Here is a 21,447-nt window from a genome sequence, read left to right on the forward strand (position 1 = left end):
ATTGGTGCATTAGAAGTTCGCATTGTTAAAGAATTACACCAAATAAAACGCAATGTGAACAGAGCTTTAGTAATGTTCGAAGAGGGAAACATCCGACACTTTACATTTTGTAATTTCCAATCATTTTTTTAACAAATAGGTTTGGTCTTCTGTGAGTATAGGTATTCATAAATCAGGTAAAGAATAGAATCCACATGAAGAACAACTAACATTGTTTCCCTGTGTGTCCTGATATTGAAAGGCTGGAATCTGGATCTTTCTATTGTAGGATATTAGGAATTTCAATGTAAAAAAAAACCTCATTGTCTTGAATACCCATCATACATAGTGAACTGATGGGGTATCACATCTGAAGTGCATTCTTATTTTACCCATCTCGGACCAGTATACACATGAATGCATCTGTCACATCATATATTAATATGTGGCTTTTTTACACACAAATAGTCTCCCTTCCCTATAACAATGTGACAACGAAGGATAAAAAAAAGACAGTTCTGATGCTGCCAAGGAAACGTGCATAAAAAATAATAATAAAAGCAATGGAGTGCAAAGCATTAATCATTTTAATGAGTAGTCTTCATGAGGCTCATTTGGTAAGAATAGAGAATGCTATTAGGGATGGGATTTCTGACAAAGCGTAAGTCTGGGTTATAGCCATTCTGCTTACTCTCATCTCTTCAATATCTGCATGTAAAAGGAATACCTGCATTTGTACACAGATAGAAAGTAAGTTAAATGTCAAGTGTTTTCCTGCTTTTATGCAAATTAAGTTTGAAGTGTACCTAAACCTTTAAAGGGGTACTCCTGCAAAAAGAAAAAATACACCACTTCCTGTAGTACATACAGCAGCTGATAAGTACTGGAAGACTGGAGATTTTAAAACAGACACACCCCTGATTTTAGAGGAGGAAAATAGAAAAAAAATATTTTGATCCAAAAAATGTTTATGTTTATACTTATGCATAGTGGACGGCCCTGAGCGTCCCGCTCCGCCCACCCAGCCCGCCCCCTCTATCGCCGCTCAGCTCACAGCCAATCAGGAGCTTAGGAAAGTGCTGCTCATTGTCACAGTTTGGAGATAGCAGCAGTGTGATCAGCGCTGGGAGCCTGGGCTGAGCTTTACCATCCACCTCAGCACCAGCGTTGTCTTCGCTTTATAAGACGCACTTAGTTTTTCCTCCCACTTTGGGAGGAAAAAAAGTGTGTCTTATAAAGCGAAAAATACGGTAATTTGAAAAAAATAATAATAATTGTTGGAGTACCCCTATAACTATTTATAGTTAAGACTATATAACTGATATGTCATGGAGATATGTCAGAAGTTGTGATCTGCTTGGTCTAAGAGGAGTTGAGTAAAAATGAAAGGGCACAAAACTCAACAGAGCACTTCTGTCCCTTTCATCTAGCAGAGTGAAGGTCTCAGCAGCTGGACCCCCACTGATCACAGCTTCTGATATGTCTCTATAACATGTCAGACATTAGGTAAAAGTTTAGGTACACTTTGATCACTACAAAATAAAAAGTTGTATTAGTTTTTTTAAATCACCATTAAATTGTACCTGTTGTTATAACTTTTAAAACCTAAATCAACAGTAGATGTGATGTAAAGCAAGTTTGCATTTTACATTCATTATTTTTCTTTTAGTTATCATGGAAAACACCAGAGGGCCAGGAGGATGAATGCTGGGGAAGTACACTGGGCCAGGTAAACATGGGTATGCTGGTCTGGGGGGATAACCATGGAGGCATGCCTCCATGGTAGCTACGCCACTGTCTCATATACACCCCTCTAATATGTATATAATACCCTCATATATACCCCTCTATTAGAAGACTATATATGAGGGTAATATATACATATTAGAGGGGTATAAGGGTATTATATAGAGGGATATACTGCATATGTAAGTGATGTATGATGCACAATTTAACCCAACAAATATTCTTTTCTGGGTTCACAAAACATTATATGTTAAAAAAAAAAAAAAAGGAGCAAACATGTAACAAAAAACTTAGCAAATTGCTATGATGGGAAGGGGATCCTGTAATGTGTATGGGCAGGTATAGTGTGCAGTGTTTGTGAATACTGCTCTTCTGTCCTTATATTCATGAGTCAGAATGGAAAATAGAGTTCCCTCTAGGAGAGAGGAGTGTGTGCAGCTGGAAGGGGATTGTCGGGGACAGGGAAAAAGTGAATGTATTCTGTAAACAGTAGTAGCTGAAAAGTAGTAGCTGCTATTATTTAAGCAAACTCAATAGCAGATATCCTCCTGAGGAGCTGTGGATTGGTATGAGCCTGATAAGGATTCTGTGTAGGAGTAAGGACAGACACTACAGTCTGACACTACAGATACACAGTCCCATGTCCCTGACCCACAGATTAACTTTGCCATGGGCCCTGGGATGATCACCAAGCTTGCCCCCCCCCCCCCCCCCCTCACCCAATCCACTGTAACTATGGCGGCACTAGCTTTAGTCTTTTTCTTCCATAATGCAGCCTGTTAAGGTCCTGTGGTGACATCATTGTCACATGTTAAGGTCCTTCAGTATGTTACATAGTAACATAGTAAACATGTTCTCTAATGTTACTGCATTGTCATTGTCACTGGCTACAGTTTTGCCTTGATTTGTATAAAATTGTGGCAAAAAGCAGACTTTAAAAAAAAAATCATGGCAGAACCGTAGCCTGGAGATAATACACCACTAAAAGTATAAGTCTGTTGGCGGGCCATGGGCCCCCCAGAAGCTTAGGGCCCTGGGCTACCGCCCGAAACGGACCTATCATAATCCACTACTGGATACAGTAATCCGTAATCTTCTGATTTCTCAATCTTGACAAATCCCCATATATCAGGCAACCATCCACAGAGAACCTACAAAAGAATAGACATTGATTAGCATAGGAGGCACTATTTATAGGTTATATTTAACCCCTTTGGGACCAGGCTAATTTTCATTTTTGCGTTTTCGTTTTTTCCTCCTTGTGCTTAAAAGGCCATAGCACTTGCATTTTTACACCTACAGACCCACGTGAGCCCTTATTTTTTGCGTCACTTATTGTACTTTGCAATGACAGGCTGAACTTTTGCATAAAATATGCTGCGAAACCAGAAAAAAATTATATGCGCAGTGAAATTGAAAAAAAAACAACAATTCTTTTTCTTTGGGGGGGATTGTGTTTTTACGCTGTGTGTCCTATGGAAAAACTGACATGTTTTATATGTTCCTCAAGTCGTTACGATTAAAACGATATGTAACATGTATAACTTTGCTTTTATCTGACGGCCTGTAAAAAATTCAAACCATTGTTAACAAATATATGTCCCTTAAAATCGCTCCCTTCCCATACTTATAACGCTTTTATCCTTTGGTCTATGGGGCTGTGTGAGGTGTCATTTTTTGCGCCATGATGTGTCCTTTCTATCGGTACCTTGATTGCGCATATGCGACTTTTTGATCGCTTTTTATTACATTTTCTGGATTTGATGCGACCAAAAATGCGCCATTTTGCACTTTGGGATATTTTTGCGCTTACGCCGTTTACCGTGCGAGATCAGGAATGTGATTAATTAATAGTTCGGGCGATTGCGCACGCGGCGATAGCAAATATGTTTATTTATTTATTTACTTTTATTTATAACCTAGGAAAAGGGGGGTGATTCAGACCTTTGACAGCTGCCTCTGATTATCTAATTAGTGGGCATGGCGATCGGACCGTGCCAACTAATAGCCGCGATCCCGGGCTACATGAGGCACCCGGGACCGCGGCGGTTCAGAGCGGGTTCGCGGTGCAGCCCCGCTCTGAACGCCCGCACGAGGACGTACAGTTACGTCCTTGTGCGGGAAAGGGTTAATAAAGAACAGAAAAAAAAAAATCATACAACACAAGTCATACCCAGTAATAACTTGAAAGGACATGAACAGCGCAGATCCACAGACATTAATCCAGGATAACGAATTCCAAAACAGTCAACAAAACAACGTATCTGAACAAGTTAAATTGAATAGGAACCTTGTAAAAATAAAACAAAGGGACAATGACTTTAGATTATATATTCAAACAAGTCTAACTTTTGGAAGCATCTGCCATGACTTTCTAGACAATCAGAGGCACACCTATGAGCACTATATACACTTTTTCACCATTACCAGAATGTCTTAGTTGGCTCCTGTGGTCTCTAGCAGGGCAGATGCTATATAAATAATTACTTAAACCATCCACTAACTGATTGAACTGGAACAATTTAACTAAATAGTAAGCAGTGTGTTAGTATAAACTTTTAACAGTGTTAGACTTCAAACAAAATAGGGCAGGTTTCACACACTTTTTTATAAAATGCTACCAGTTTTTTTTAGACAAAGCTAGAAGTGGACTCAAAAGAAATGGAAAATGTATAGGAATGACTTATACTTTTTACTGTTTGATCAACCTCAGGCTTTGATTAAAGGGGTAGTGCGGCGCTCAGAAATTTTTCACAGAATAACACACATTACAAAGTTATACAACTTTGTAATGTATGTTATGTCTGTGAATCGCCCCGTTCCCCGTATCCCACCACCCCCACCCGTGTACCCGGAAGTGTTGGTGCATTATACATTACTTGATCCGTGTCGAGGGCCGTCCGCCATCTTGTGGCAAACGTCATCTTAGGACGGACGGCTTAGTCGCTGCCGCCCGTCCCCCCTCCGCCGCGTCACAACTGTGCTCAGCCGCGATTGGCTGAGCACAGTTATGCTCAGCCAATCGCGGCTGAGCATCGGATGACGATGCAGAGGGTGGCCGGCATTCGGGACAGTCGGAGCTGTTCGCCGGCCGCCCGAAGAAGATGTCACTTGCTGAAGACCGGAGACTGGTGTCGGCACGTGACAGGTGAGTATAGCGCACCACACTTCCGGATACACGGGTGGGGGTGGTGGGACACGGGGAAGGGGGCCATTCACAGACATAACATACATTACAAAGTTGTATAACTTTGTAATGTGTGTTAGTCTGTGAATAATTCTTTACCGCCGCACTACCCCTTTAAAGAAAACTGCAGAAGCTGTTTTCAAAAAGTGGTGTATGTGAAACCCCCTAAAACTCGTAATTCTGAACTGGCAAACTATATACTCACAAATCCTACTAAAATGTACGTCTTCGTGCTTTAGCCTCAGAAAACCTGTCAATTGGGCCCTGAATATCAAGTTTTCTGGCCCTCTCATTTTCAACACTCAGCAGGGCTAGATGACTTAGTCTCTGTTGAGACATTGTGCTCCTAAGGTAGTTTTTGATTAATTTTAATTTTGAAAATGATTGTTCTGCAGATGATACAGTTTCTGGAAGTGTAAGAAACAGCAGAAATGCTATGCAGATATCAGGCAGAGTAGAAGATAATCCCGAGTTGTCTACCATCAGGAGAATGGCTAGATCTCTTACCGAGGAGGCTCGTTCGATATCTTCTGGAAGCGCAGATCAGAAACTTAACAACTGACCAGGCAAACCACTGGATAATAATAATAATAAATTTATTTGAATAGTGCCAACAGATTCCGCAGCGCTTTTTTTTTTTTTTTCTATGCATACAGTACAGAGGTACATAATACACAGTTAAATTGGAATAAATAAGAACATAAATAAAAACAAAAATACAAAGTATAAGCGAGACCTGCTCGTTGGAGCTTACAGACTATAAATTTTCGTTGACACCAGGCATAATTGCTTTATTTGTCCATGGTCCAGCCATTGTACATAGTTAGAAATACGGGATAAGCCAGTAACAACGCCAATGTCTGATGCAAGTAAACATATAAAGTGCAGGAATCGTCAGAGATGGAGCAAGGGAAACAGAAGGGGGAAACAGTTTAGGGAATGTTATAGGCGAGCCTGAAGAGATGAGTCTTCAGGGCACGCTTGAAACTGTGAGTATTGGGTATGAGTCTGATGTGTTTAGGTAGGGCGTTCCAGGGAATTGGTGCAGCACGAGAGAAGTCTTGGAGGCGGGATTGAGATGTTCTGATTATGGAAGATGTTAAGGTTAAATCATTTGCAGAGCGCAGAGCACGGGAAGGATGATGAGTGGAAATGAGGGAGGAGATGTATGGAGGGGCAAAGTTGTGGAGGGCTTTATGGGTGAGGGTGAGGAGTTTGAAGTGGATTCTGGATTTAATGGGTAACCAGTGCAGTGACTGGCACAGAGGGGAAACGTCGGTATAGCGGCTGGAGAGGAAGAAGAGTCTGGCTGCTGCATTCAGGATAGACTGGAGAGGGGAGAGCTTAGAGAAAGGAAGACCGATTAGTAGGGAGTTACAGTAGTCAAGACGAGAATGGATCAGGGTGACAGTCAGAGTCTGAGCGGTGTCAGTGGTGAGAAATGGGCGGATTCTGGAGATGTTTTTGAGATGAAGATGACAGGAGCGTGTAAGAGCTTGGATGTAGGGAGTGAAAGATAGAGCAGAGTCTAGCATTATCCCCAGACATCGAGCCTGATGCACAGGAGTGATGCTAGTACCACAGACTAAGAGGGAGATGTCGGCTTTAGGTTTGTTAGAGAGAGGAAATACCAGAAGTTCAGTTTGAGAGATTAAGTTTTAGAAACAGAGAGGTCATAGTGTTAGAGAGAGCGGATAGACAGTCACTGGTATTTTGCAGGAAGGCAGGGGAGATATCGCGGGAGGAGGTGTATAGCTGGGTGTCATCAGCATAAAGGTGGTATTGGAAACCAAACCTGCTGATGGTCTGTCCGATTGGGGCTGTATAGAGGGAGAAGAGGAGGGTACCCAGGACTGACCCCTGGGGAATTCCGACATTAAGAGGTAGGGCATTGGATCTAGAGCCAGAAAAGGATACGCTGAAGGAGCGGTCAGAGAGGTAGGAAGAGAACCAAGAGAGAACAGAGTCCTCGAGGCCAAGAGAGCTGAGCATGGAGAGGAGAAGCTGGTGGTCCACAGTGTCAAACGCTGCTGACAGATCCAGAAGAATCAGCAAGGAGTAGTTTCCTTGTGACTTGGCCTTCAGGAAGTCGTTTGACACCTTGGTGAGAGCAGTTTCAGTGGAGTGGAGGGATCGGAAACCAGACTGTAGAGGGTCAAGAAGAGAGTTATCGGAGAGATAGCGGGTTAGGCGAGAGTAGACAAGACATTCCAGGAGTTTAGAGATGAAGGGGAGATTAGAAACAGGCCGATAGTTGGCTGCATAAGATGGGTCTAGAGAAGGTTTTTTCAGCAGTGGGGGTTATAATAGAGTGTTTGAATGAGGAGGGAAAGATGCCAGAGGAGAGGGAGAGGTTGAATATTTTAGTGAGGTGAGTAGTGACAGCGGGAGAGAGGGACTGGACCAGGTGTGAGGGAATAGGGTCAGAAGGGCAAGTAGTGGGGCGAGAGGAGGAGAGGAGCTTGGCAACTTCTTCCTCTGTCACTGGGTCAAAGGCTGAGAGCGAAGGGGGAGAGGGAAGGGCATCTATGGGAGAAGTAATAGGAGCTATGGGACTTTGGGGCTGGGAGGTGATATCTGAGCGGAGAGTGTCAATTTTGGTTTTAAAGAAGGTGGCCAGGTCTTCAGCGCAGAGGTCAGTGATGGGTGTCTGAACTTTGGGCTTCAGAAGAGAGTTAAAGGTGTTGAAAACGCGTTTTGGATTGTTTGAGAGTGAAGAGATGAGAGAGGTGAAGGAAGATTGTTTGGCAAGGTGAAGGGCAGAGTAATAAGATTTGAGAGAGAATTTGTAGTGAATGAAATCTGCGGAGGTTCTAGATTTCCTCCACAGACGTTCAGCCGTCCTGGAGCACCGCCGAAGAAAGCGAGTTTCCGGGGTGTGCCAGGGCTGCCGGCATCTGTGGCGGGGTGTGCGGAGAGTAGGGGGGGCTACAGAGTGTAGGGTAGTTTTCAGGGTGTTGTGGTAGTGTTGTGTGGCCGTGTTTGGGCAGGTGAGGGATGAGATTGGGGACAGTAAGGATTGAAGGGAGTCTATGAGTTGAGGAGTGTTAATACCATTTAGATTTCTGTATATGTATGGGGTAGGAGTGTCAGGAGGGGGGCAGATGTTAGTTATTGAGAAAGAGAGAAGGTTGTGGTCTGATAGCTCAGATGGATCGTTAGAAAAGTTTGAAACAGAACAGTGGCGGAAGATCAGATCCAGGGAATTCCCACCATTGTGTGTGGGAGAGTTGGTTAGTTGTGAAAGGCCGAAGGAGGAGGTTAAAGAGAGAAGCTGAGAGGCAGCAGAAGAGATGGGAGTATCAATAGGGATGTTGAAGTCACCCAGAATAAGTGTGGGAACTTCTGTAGATAAGAAATGAGGGAGCCAGTTGGCAAAGTGGTCGAGGAATTGTCGTGATGAGCCAGGGGGACGGTAGATTACAGCCACTCTAAGGGGGAGTGGGCGGAAGAGTCTGAGGGTGTGAACCTCGAAGGAAGGGAATGAGAGTGAGGGCTCAGGTGAGATTACTTGGAAGGTGCACTGTGGGGAGAGAAGAACCCCAACTCCTCCACCATGCCTACCCTCAGGTCTGGGAGTGTGAGAGAGATGAAAACCACCATATGATAGAGCAGCGGGGGAAGCAGTATCAGATGGTTGCAGCCAGGTTTCAGTGAGGGCCAGAAGGGTGAAGGATTTGTTAATGAAGAGATCATGAATCTCAGTGAGTTTATTACACACTGAGCGAGGGTTCAGGAGGGCGCAGGTAAAGGATGCTGGAGAGACTGAGGAAAGGGGGGATGGCAGACAGTGGTTCTTAGTAAGCTTAAAAAAGTTTTGGGATGGAAGTGAAAGAGAAGGATTAACAGTAAAGGAAGGAGGACCAGGATTAGGAGAGATGTCACCAGCAGCCAGAAGCAGAAGGATAGAAAGAGACAGCAGGGAGTTAAGCAGGAGGTTAAAAGACTTGTGAGAACGACTTCTGTGCTGCACAGTGGAAGGAGTTGTAGTGAGGTGAGTGAGAGTGTACAGGGTATGGGAGGTATACATAGGGGAGGAGAGGAGAGAGGGGCTGATGTGGATGTAATTTATAGCGTGAATAGAGGGTGGGTAGGACAGACAGAGAACACAGGAGGTGGAGACAAGGATAGTTAGGAGGTTGAGGAAGTGTTTCATGGTGATCAGATGTAACTTACAAAAGAGTGTATTTTCACAGTCCTTCTCTGATCAATCCTGATCCAATTCTGGCCTAATTCTGAATTTAGCACTTTAAGATGGCATATTTAAAGGGGTAGTGCGGCAGTAAAGAATTATTCACAGACAAACACACATTACAAAGTTATACAACTTTGTAATGTATGTTATGTCTGTGAATGGCCCCCTTCCCCGTGTCCCACCACCCCCACCCGTGTACCCGGAAGGGTGGTGCGCTATACTCACCTGTCACGTGCCGACACCAGTCTCCGATCTTCAGCAAGTGACGTCTTCTTCGGGCGGCCGGCGAACAGCTCCGACTGTCCCGAATGCCGGCCGCCCTCTGCAGCTTCATCCGATGCTCAGCCGCGATTGGCTGAGCATAACTGTGCTCAGCCAGTCGCGGCTGAGCAGCTGATGACGCGGCCGCGTCATCAGACGCTATTGGCTGAGCATAACTGTGCTCAGCCAATCGCGGCTGAGCACAGTTGTGACGCGGCGGAGGGGGGACGGGCGGCAGCGACTCGGCCGTCCGTCCGAAGATGACGTTTGGCACAAGATGGCAGACGGCCCTCGACACGGATTAGGTAATGTATAATGCACCAACACTTCCGGGTATACGGGTGGGGGTGGTGGGACACGGGGAACGGGGCGATTCACAGACATAACATACATTACAAAGTTGTATAACTTTGTAATGTGTGTTATTCTGTGAATAATTTCTGAGCGCTGCACTACCCCTTTAAGATGTGCAAAAAATGAGACCAAGGTCTAAAATGAGACCTTGTCTCTAAATTTATACTACTAGGTCCAGGAAGTTGAATCAGATTTGATCAGAGCTCAGGTGTGAAAATGGGTGGGGGGGGGGCAGAGCAAATGGGAGAAACTTATCAGTGGGAAAAGTAAAGACGGTGCCATGCTAAGGTAAACAATAATACAATAATACACATACCAGTGAAAACACAAAGACACAATTACTGAGGGGATGCTGGGGTTTGTAGTGGACACACAGGGCCGGTTTTAGACAAAATGTGGCCCTGGGCAAAGTTGAAGGTGGGGCCCCAAATGCTAAAACATTGTAGCAGCAATTTAAGGTCCCGATACTTTTTTGTCAGCGGTTGGCGCGCTGCTCGAGGTGGGGTGATGTTCTGTGACCTTAAATAAGACCCCTCTGTGCCCTATATAGTAGATAGGTCCCTCTGTGCCTCCATAGTACATATAGTCAGTATCCCTCTGTAGGTAATTCTTCTGGTAGTTACCTCCACCACCCAGTATGTAGTATCCACCAATATAGGAGACATCTCACTGTAGGTTTTACACCTGTTAGCTAGCCCCCTGATAGTTGCCCCCTCAGCAGATAGCAGCTCCCCTGATAGTTACCCCCCCCAGCACATAGCATCTCCCCTGTTCCCCCCCCCCCCCCAGCACATAGCATCTCCACTGATAGTTGCCCCCTCAGCAGATAGCATCTCCACTGATAGTTAAATGCCCCCCCCCCCCGCCCCCAGCACATAGCATCTCCTAGGGCTGGGGTGATGTGGGCAAAAAATAAAATCTCGTTTTTTCTTTTCTCGATTTTTTTTATTTTTTGATGGGTGTAGTAGTATAGGCATAGTGGATAAGGGGTGTAGCAATAGTAGAAGCATATAAGATGACGGGTGTAGTAGTAGATAAGGGGAGTAGCAGTTTTGGGAGTAGTAGTATCAGGAGTGGAGGTAATAATAGCAATGGTAGTAGAGCAGTATTGGGGGTAGTAGTAGAGCAGTATTGGGGGTAGTAGTAGAGCAGTATTAGGGGTAGTAGTAGAGTAGTATTGGGAGTAGTAGTAGTAGTAGAGCAGTATTGGGGGTAGTAGTAGAGCAGTATTGGGGTAGTAGTAGAGCAGTATTAGGAGTAGTATTGGGGGTAGTAGTAGGGCAGTATGGGGGTAGTAGTATAGCAGTATTGGGGGTAGTAGTAGAGCAGTATTGGGGGTAGTAGTAGAGCAGTATTAGGAGTAGTATTGGGGGTAGTAGTAGGGCAGTATGGGGGTAGTAGTAGAGCAGTATTGGGAGTAGTAGTAGAGCAGTATTAGGAGTAGTATTGGGGTAGTAGTAGGGCAGTATTTGTGGTAGTAGTATAGCAGTATTAGGAGTAGTATTGGGGTAGTAGTAGGGCAGTATTTGTGGTAGTAGTATAGCAGTATTGGGAGTAGTATTGGGGTAGTAGTAGGGCAGTATTTGTGGTAGTAGTAGAGCAGTATTTGGAGTAGTATTGGGGGTAATAGTAGGGCACTATTGGGGGTAGTAGTAGAGCAGTATTAGGAGTAGTATTGATGGTGGTAGTAGTAGGGCACTATTGGGGGTAGTAGTAGGGCAGTATTAGGAGTAGTATTGAGGGTAGTAGTAGAGCAGTATTAGGAGTAGTATTGGGGGTAATAGTAGAGCACTATTGGGGGTAGTAGTAGAGCAGTATTAGGAGTAGTATTGATGGTGGTAGTAGTAGGGCACTATTGGGGGTAGTAGTAGGGCAGTATTAGGAGTAGTATTGAGGGTAGTAGTAGAGCAGTATTAGGAGTAGTATTGGGGGTAATAGTAGGGCACTATTGGGGGTAGTAGTAGGGCAGTATTAGGAGTAGTATTGGGGGTAATAGTAGGGCACTATTGGGGGTAGTAGTAGAGCAATATTAGGAGTAGTATTGGGGGTAGTAGTAGGGCACTACTGGGGGTAGTAGTAGGGCAGTATTAGGAGTAGTATTGGGGTAGTAGTAAGGCACTATTGGGGGTAGTAGTAGTAGGGCAGTATTAGGAGTAGTATTGGGGTAATAGTAAGGCACTATTGGGGGTAGTAGTAGAGCAGTATTAGGAGTAGTATTGATGGTGGTAGTAGTAGGGCACTATTGGGGGTAGTAGTAGAGCAGTATTAGGAGTAGTATTGGGGGTAATAGTAGAGCAGTATTAGGAGTAGTATTGGGGGTAGTAGTAGAGCAGAGGAGAGATATGGGGGTACTTTATCATACAGGATACTGTGTGATTCAGCACCCACCTCCATCATGTACTGCTCAGGGCCTGGTGCCCATAGATACAGAGGGAGGAGGGCCCTGAACAGTATATGGTGGAAGGGGGGACTGCATCATACAAGATCCCCTGCCCCCTTCCTGTATACTGTTCGCTAGGCTAGTATATGGGGAGGGGGTTACTGTTTTATAAAGACACCCGAGGCTCCGCCCACCCGCGGCTGTAAGCACCGCCCCCTGGACGCAAGTCCCGCCCCCAGTCTCCGTGACCCTCTAACCCCCCCCCCCCTCTATTTCTTTACCTGGGCTTGCCGTTCCTCCTCTTCTGTAGGGCACAGGCAGCTCTGCAGGAGGGGCGCTCCGTCCTCACAGCTCAGCTCCTTCGTTCATTAGTGGAGCAGGGGAGCTGCTTGTGCTGCTCTGCTTCCTGCTCCACTAATGAAGGAAGGAGCTAGGGGGCCCCTGGGGGATGGGGGCCCTGGGCAAGTGCCTACTTTGCCCCCCCCTAACGCCGGCCCTGTGGACACATACCAGGATAAGTCATCCTGGTAGAATTCTTGCAGTTTTTTTGCCTCTGTAAAGACTGCATCATCGAATTCTGACGAGAGTGTTGTTGGCTGAAGAATTCTGAACCTTTCTACCACTGTGTTCATCCCACTAAAACAGTTACGCAGGTAACTTATAACTATATCTAAACATTTGGGGAATACTGTTTGTTACGAATTTTTCTTCTGGGTCCTGCAACCTTTCATCCAAACACAGCTCATCAAAGTGTCTCTAAACTTTCCTGACTCTTTTATTTTCAAATTTTGCCTGCATGCCCCATTTTTCAGCAAGACTTACTGCTGTTCTTTTTACCTCATCAAAATGATTTAAAAAGTTGCTAAGGACTTGAGTAGAATTGTATATTCATTTGGTTGCAGAAGAGAGATCCATGTCTTTTGACTGCAGTATTTTAGAAACTGCATTTACACTTTGTAAAATTTTAGCCTGTAAGACAATTAGGAAAAAAAAAATGGAAAGTTTTGTCTTTAATGCACTGGCCTCATCGCTCTCCTTTGGCTTGGTTGACAGAACAATAATTTTAGACAAAGCTTGTAAAATATCCTTAAACCTAAACCGTAGGGCTAACAATGAATCATGTTGAGATGCCCATCTTGTTGGGCAAAGTTGTTTTAAAGTTAAGGAGGATTCAGAAGTAAAGGATGACAAAAATGCCCATCTTTTTACGCTTTCACTAAAGAACATCAAAAAATTGTGAGATTTCAGTGATATCTGATACAGCTTCCTGCAAAACTAAATTTAGGTTATGAGCTGCACAATGTATAAAGAGAGCATTTTTTCCTTGCTGCTAATGCCAGCTTGAACACCAGTGTAAATGCCACTCATAGTGGCAGCCCCATCATAGCCCTGGCCTCTGCATTTTGACAGATCTAACCCTCTTTTCTGTATAGATTCAATTATACTGTGTTCAAGACCAGCAGCTGACTGGTCTTCAATGGACTGAAAACCTAAAAAGGCTTCCTCTATTTTAATACTAGTTACCCTGCAACTTTCATTTTTCTCAACGATGACATAACAAAACACTTGACTAAGTTGGTCTACTTTACTTAAATCTTGGATTGTATCCATTATTACAGAATAAAACTGTGATGTCTGGATTTCAGAAATGAATCCTTTACTTTGCTTGCAAGAACACTTATCAGTTCGCTTTGTATTTGTGGACTTAGATATTTAACTGTTCCTTGGGGTCTCTGCAAGAGGTCCTTTAGTACAGGATCATATTCAGAAAGTAATTCAACAATGGTGAGAAAATTCCCATTGTTTACCTCTCCCAGTTTTTCCCTGTGGCCACAAAAAGCAAGGTTGGCCATAGCCATTGTTAGGGTAAGGGCCCTATTCCACAGTAACGATAATCGGCCGGATCGGCCCCATTTGGCGCGATTCGGGCGATTATCATTCGGGGAAATAGAGAGAACGATCAACCGATGATCGTGTCATCGGCTGATCGTTCATTTAGGGCCAGACCTAAAATCATCGTTCCCCCACCACGCATGGTTGAATAGCGGTATGCGGCGGGCGACCAACGTTTTGACAAGCAGCAGCATCATACATTACCTGTCCAGGCTTCTTCTCCGCGCTGTCTTCATCCCCGGGTCCCGAGCACTCTATCTTCAGAATGGCCATTCTGAAGATAGAGCGCTCGGGACCCGGGGATGAAGACAGCGCGGAGAAGAAGCCTGGACAGGTAATGTATGCTGCTGCAAGGGCATCAGTAACGATGTCCCTGCAGCCCTCGCTCAACGATCATCGGGCCGTGGAATAGCCGTGGAATCGTTTACATCGTTGATCGGGCCCTCCTCGGCCCGTGGAATAGGACCCAATTCTGTGTAAGGCTTTACTCCAAAACAGGTTTTCTTGACTGATTTTTCTCTCATTTTCTATTGTTTTATTACGTCTCCAATGATCATACACTATACATGCATCTATGTGAGACTATTTTCATGTTTTTGGATCCTTGCGAATAACCGTTGCCACTTTTGGATACCTTTTGCCCATGCTGGCTCAAAGCCCTGTTTCTTGCAATCTCCAAACAACCAGCAAGGCTTGCAATAGGCTGCATTAAGTTTGGGTGAATAACATAGCCAAGTAACAGGTAACTAAGGCCTGTTTTAGTGACTCTCACATAGTAAGTTGCTGAGAAACACCTTTCATCATTTTCAACTCGTGGAAATGGTCCTTTAGGTCTACATGGACCATTACCTATAATAAATCGTTTAATATTTGCATCTGTAATATTGATGGGATAATGGCCTCGGTCGGTTACGTGTTCCTCTGTTAGAACACTTTCAATAAAACTAGATGGCGCAGGTGACTGTGACCCAGATGGACTTTGTAAGTGTTCCTCTGCTATACTGGTTGTTTCAGTGTCCTGCACTGAACCTTCTACAACACTGCTAGGACTCACATTTAAATTTTCCATTGATGCACCTTGTTCACTGGTAACAAGAGAAGCAGAGGATGTACTCGCATCTCTAGGGGTCTTAAAGAAACTGCTTATTTTAGGGAGTTTGGCATGTTTCTCCTCTTCATCCCTTTTCCTTTTCCATTTTTGAGCACCGCTCATATGATCGTAAGACAGGATGTATTTATTGTAAAAGCAGTTCTGTGAAAAAATGTACACTTTTATACACTGCAATAGCAATTTTCCCAATACTTTTCATTAGCAAAATTGCCCACTAGGTTATTGACCACAGCTCTTCACTCTGTAAGCGGTGGGGGCTGGGAACCTCAGAAATTGGTAGGTATATGCAGTGTCCCAGAAAAGAGTAGTTGTTATTTGTCACTTTATCTCTGCACCTTTATTATGGCCACTTCTGTTCTGGAAAGCTGGTCCACTGCAAACTGTGTATATTGTGTCACCCTTCTCAGTGTCCAGGTCTGCTATTCCATTCATTTGTTGTATGCATATTCAGTTATCAGTGCCTAATGGTATTATGTCGCCCCCCCAGTGTTCAAGTATGTTACTTCTCATGTATACTTAGTCCTATATGCCTAATTGTGTGATGATGCAATGGCTGGATGTCACGTGACTGCCCCTGCTTCCATGGTAACTCCAATGGCCATCAAGCTTTGGCTGGGAAATACCATGTGACTTCCTGTCTGCCTCACTCTTGTCTCCTACCTTCAGGGGGATAGGTTGTGTGTTGCTTTTGCTCCCGTGTCACAAGGCCGCAGCCCTGCGGTATCTGCTGTAGCATTACCAGAAGTGTTCCTGGCTGTGTTCTATTCTCAAGTCCTCAAGATTCTCATCTATTCTCAAGATCTGGGTGCCGTTCTTCAGTCATTCCTCTCATCATCTTCTCTAACCATCAACAGCAAGTATTCATCTCAGTTTCATTCCGCCCAGCATCTCAACTTCAGTATCACTACTACTCCCATCATTCAGTACGCTATCATCACAGCCTATTGCAGCATCACCCATTACTCTGCCTTATCCAAGTCTGCTTTATACCCGGTTGCATCCGGAGAGACTGTTGCTACTAGTTACCACCGTTACAATAAATATACAACTACCGTTGTTTCTGAACCTTGGCATTGGTGTAATTATTGGTGCCCTGACTAAAGGACAACAAGGAATCGCATGCCTAGTCTCCGCTCGGTCAGGAGCCCGGTTTCCAGCTGTGACCCCTCGTGCCTAAACCGTGACAACCCTCTAGCTAGCAGCTGCCCCGGTTCCTGCGCGCAACAACACCTCTCAGCGGAGTGGCCCCTAGGGGCCCGGGCATCGCATATACATTTTCCAGGTTCTGTGTCTCCCTCTGAGATCACAGATGTCTCCGGGGTTTGTGGATTGACCCTGAATGCATGTGTAATCTTAGAGGAAGACACAGAGATGCAGGGCTGATTCAGCTCAGCACCGCTGTGTCCTGTCCTCCTTACACCCCTCACCCATTCAGGAAGTAAAAGCAGCGCGCAGATGGCCAGAGGAGAATACTTCTTTAAGTGATTAATTTAACATGTGTAACAAAGATGACTGGTTGGAGCCAGTGGGGAAAATAAATACAAACTGACAGCAAACTATCTAGTTTTCCTTTTGCTGTTGTATTATAGGGGTTCTCTTGCCAAGCTTACTTTGAACTGAGCGCAGCCGCTGAAAGCCTGACATCAGTTTCAGCGCCACCCCTCTGTGTGCTGGAGTGCAGTTATGCCATGATGTCAGACTTCCAGCGGCTGGGCTTGGTTCAAAGTAAGCTTGGCAGGAGAACCACTTTAAAGCAAGAGTTTTAAAAATTCAACTTACTTTAGTTGTTGATCAGAGATGTCTTGCTGATTCTTCTCCTTCAGACCAGTGAAAGGCAGTCCAGGCTATCTGGCAATTCCTTGAAAGAAAAAAAAATAAATTATACATATATCTCACATATTCTTTTATATGAATTGCTGTATAGACCATGTAACCTCCCCTCAGCATGTTCTGATCCATCCTCACCATGTCTTCCCACCTCAGGAATCCACACTATGGGGGAGATTTATCCAACATGGTGTAAAGTAAGACTGGCTCAGTTGCCCCTAGCAACCAATCAGCTTCCACCTTTCATTGCTTACAGACTCTTTGGAAAATGAAAGGTGAAATCTAATTGGTTGCTGGGGGCAGCTGAGCCAGTTTCACTTTACACAATGTTTGATAAATCTCCCCCTGTGTCCCTACTATTAAAGGGAACCAATCAGCCCAATTGGGCTGATATGGTTCCCTGAAGCGCTGTATAAAGCTCCTGAGCACCTCCTGGCATGTACCAGCCACGGATGATTGGTTCCCTTTAAGCATTATAAAGCATTGACAAAGTAGTCAGCCCACAGTATGGAATAAATTAATTTAAAAAATTCTACTTACTTTTTTTTTTAATAATCTCTTATTTTTTACATTAAATCAACACAAAATACATATTATTTAGTTAGGAGGCTATCTAGCAGTTCTGTGGGGAACAAAAAAAAAAAAAAAATATATATATATATATATATATATATTTTTTTTTTTTTCACATGAATTCTGTTATATTCGTTTCAATATACACCATATTCTCCTCAGTAAGTCCTAATCTAACTATAGTGTGCCCCCAGCAACATGTCCATCCACATACACCATGTCTGAATTCCCCCCAGTATGAAATAAATTAATATAAAAAATTCTACTTTAGTTGTTGATCAGAGATGTCTCGCTAAGTCTTCTTCTTCAGACCAATGAAAGGTAGTCTATAGAGATGAGCGAGTAGTAAAATATTCAACTTTCGAGAATTCGAATCGAATAGGGACAGAGATTCGACTATTCGAACGAATATTCGATCCCATTATAGTCTATGGGAAAAAAATTCTCGCCACTTGGAAATCCAAATTCGACCACTTGGAGGTCACCAAGCCCCCTATGAAACCTCCCTAAACATTGCCAACACCTCCATAATGACACTGTGACATCAGGGGGAGCATGCCTGCAACACCCTAAAATCGAAGTATATTGCCACTCTCCGCAGTTGTTCCCTCCACCTGTCATATGCAGCCCACAGCATATGGCCCTCCTCTCATAATATAAGTATTGAGCTTTTTAGGAATAAAACAGCTTAGGATGATGATGCTGATGATGATAACTTCTACTCCTTTTTTTTTCCTTTTTTTTTAAAGATCTAAATGTTTGGCCCACAACGGATGAAAGTAGGGAGTTGGGACAGTCTAGTAAGTGTAAACATTTGCATGTACTGTATATATATATATATAGCCTATGTTAACACAATATAACAGGACTTGCAGCCGGGGTACCTTGGGCCTACCAGGGAATATTTTTTTTTCTATGTGACCTCCTGCTCAGGGGACCACCGGGGAATTCCCATGCTCCTCAGTGGGCCAGGCCGAGCTTCAGCTCTGCGCTTTTATTTTTTAGCTCCGACCCTCGGGGACTGTCCGGGTCGTTTTTCTCCAGAGCCAACAGAAGCAAGGCCCTTATCAGCGAGCGGTAAGAACCTTCCCCTAATCCTCCAAACTCCTGTAGCATATAGAAAGGGCAGAAACTTGAGATACAGGATGAAAATGATCGCTTTTCATCACCTGTATAAGTTTTGTAATCATCACATAACTCTTTTCTACCTCAACAGTAATAGAGACCCTCAACCAGCTGGCGGAGGAGACAGACAACCTCTCTAGGAGGGCATATGGGGCAATGCGCACCTTAAGGGATGTGCAGCTGGGGCTGAGAAATCTGAAGGGCCAGATCGACAAGTTGCGCCAAAGGCGTTGATGCTTTTTTTTTTCTGTTCATTTCTGTTTTTCGTTATTTGTTTTCCTAAATTTATAATTAAAATTTGTTATAATTTATATCTCTATGCTATGTTTGTATTGAATTCTTCCATTCGTTTTTGAATACACTATGCTCAAAGGCAGGCACTTCAGCTCAGCCTTCCAAGAACAAGGTAGCAGGCAGGCACTTCAGCTCAGGCTTCCAAAAATTAGGTTGAGGACCATCAAGCAAGCCGTGGAAAAATGATGTTAAAGGCCATCAAGTAAACCCTGGAAAAATTAGGTTGAAGCCCATTTGGTGAGCCCTGGAAAAATTAGGTTGAAGCCCATCAGGTGAGCCCTGGAAAAATTAGGTTGAGGCCCATCGGGTGAGCCCTGGAAAAATTTGGTTGAGGCCCATCAGGTGAGCCCTGGAAAAATTAGATGGGGGGCCCTTGAGTTGAGCCCCCAAAAACATTGGCCATAGTAGGCCCAAAATGTTTTTCCTTTTAAAAGTCACTTGGGGGCCCTTGAAGCGAGCCCCGGAAAAATTGGGTCTAGTAGGCCCTACAGGTGCAGTCAATGGTTAAGGAGGAAGTAGGAGGTTGAGGAGGAGTACTAGAAGGTAATGTGAGAGGGAAGTGCACAAGGCACTTCACTGTTGGCTGCTTTGCTGTGGTGGACAAGTTCAGAACTCTGGGTCTATCCAGTTGTTGTTGATCTTTATAAGCGCCAGCCGGTCAGCACTGTCCGTGGACAGCCGGCTGCGTTTATCTTTTAGAATTCCCCTGGCTGCGCTGAAGACCCTCTCTGACAGCACACTAGCGGCTCCAGACATGTGTCCAGCTTCTTCACCCAATAGGTGTATGGCGCCGAGGGATCGGGGAGGACAGGGTCACAGTCTGCCATGTTCTCCCTAAGCATCCGCCGATACTTGTCCCTCCTGCAGGTAGGCACCTCAGTGGTGGATGTTTTGCGCTGGGGTGCCATTAAATTGTCCCACATTTTGTCCAGTATTGGCTTATTGCCTGTGGACCTCGCGGATGTTGTTCCTGTTGAACTCTCCTCTCTTCCGCTAGCGATGGTAGGGGGAAAGATCTCCATCATCGTCTGCAGGAGTTCAAGCTTGTATTGCTGTAGCCGCCGGGTCCTCTCCTGTAGGGGAATAAGAGAGCAAACCTGGTCTTTATACTGGGGGTCCAGGAGTGCAAAGATCAAGTATTGGCTACTGTCCATTATACGGACAACACATCGGTCCCTTTCCATGCAGTCCAACATGAACCATGTGTGTTCATGAAGAGTCTGAACAACCAACGGGCTGTCCCCACCAGACCGATGACTCTCCCATTCCTCCTTCTTCTCCTCCTCTCCCCATCCCCGCCTAACCGATGGTACACACCCAACGTGAGTGCTACCCTCCAAAGTATGGGCTCCCTCCTTTTCCACATCCTCCTCCATCTCGTCGTTGTCCTCTTCTTCCTCCTGGCCTTGCTGCTGAGAAGCTGACAACAGTGTGCTCTCAGTGTCACGCTGCAAAACGTCTCCTACCATCCCGGCCTCCTCCCTACACAAGTTGCTCTGCTTTGTGGAGAGCAGGGTTTCTTTGATGATGCACAGGAGAGGGATGGTTAGGCTCACTATAGCGTCATCTCTGCTGACCCTCTTGGTGGAGCCCTCGAATATGCGCAAAACTTCACATTTGTCCGCCATCCATGCCCAGTCATGGCTGGCAAACTGAGGTAGCTGAGAGGTGGGCACGCGGGGATTTTGGAGCTGGTATTCCATCTCTACACCCGGGCCAACATATAATAGGTGGAATTCCAGCAAGTGGTGACGTCGCAGATTAGCCGGTGTTGAGGCAAATAGAGCCGTTGCTGGATCTTCCTCAGGCTAGCAGCGGGCCCAGGGAACCTACGAAATTGGGCGCACAAGCGCCGCACTTTCACCAGTAGCTTGGGGAGATCTGGGTACGTTTTCAGGAAACGTTGAACCACCAAATTAAAAACGTGGGCCAGGCATGGCACGTGCATGAGTTCTCCCAGCTCCAGAGCCGCTACTAGATTACGTCCGTTATCACACATGACCATGCCTGGTCCCAGTTGCAGTGGCGACAGCCACCTTTCCCTCTCCTGCAATAGGCTGTTCAGCACCTCTTGTGCGCAGTGTTGTCTATCGCCCAAGCTGAGAAGATTGAGCACGGCCTGCTGCCATATCCCCACGCCAGTGCTGCAGCGTCTCCATCCAGTGGCTGAGGAAGATGGTAAGAGGAGGAAGTGGTGGGGTTGGCAGAACCTGTGCTGGTTATTACCTTGGGGAGTCGGAGGTAGTCCCTCCCAGTTTGAGACCCGGTCCCAGCTTCCACCACATTGACCTAATGTGTCGTGATGGATATGTATCGTCACTGACCGCAGGCGCTTGTCCACGAGTCCGTGGACCTTGGCGGTCACAGAGTATCTGAGGGCCCACTTGGTGTTACCGGACACGTGCTGGTGCAGGTCAGGGACAGCACGCCGGGAAAAGTAGTGGCGGCTGGGGACCGAATACCGTGGCATGGCAGCCGCCATCAGGTCGCAGAAGGACTGGGTCTCTACAAGCCTAAACAAC

The 21,447-nt window shown here is 45.2% G+C and overlaps 1 long non-coding RNA gene across 1 annotated transcript; it reads right to left on the reverse strand.

Moving 5' to 3' along the window:
- Nucleotides 1-549: 549 nt before the first annotated feature.
- Nucleotides 550-16,965, reverse strand: LOC138787246 (uncharacterized). Its single transcript, XR_011362329.1, has 4 exons — nucleotides 16,886-16,965; nucleotides 3,899-4,015; nucleotides 2,782-2,876; nucleotides 550-706 (listed from the first exon to the last, which is right to left on the reverse strand). It is a non-coding gene; the product is annotated as an uncharacterized lncRNA (long non-coding RNA).
- Nucleotides 16,966-21,447: the final 4,482 nt, after the last annotated feature.

The sequence above is a fragment of the Dendropsophus ebraccatus genome, chromosome 3 (genome assembly GCF_027789765.1).
Source record: "Dendropsophus ebraccatus isolate aDenEbr1 chromosome 3, aDenEbr1.pat, whole genome shotgun sequence".
Lineage (NCBI taxonomy): Eukaryota > Metazoa > Chordata > Amphibia > Anura > Hylidae > Dendropsophus > Dendropsophus ebraccatus.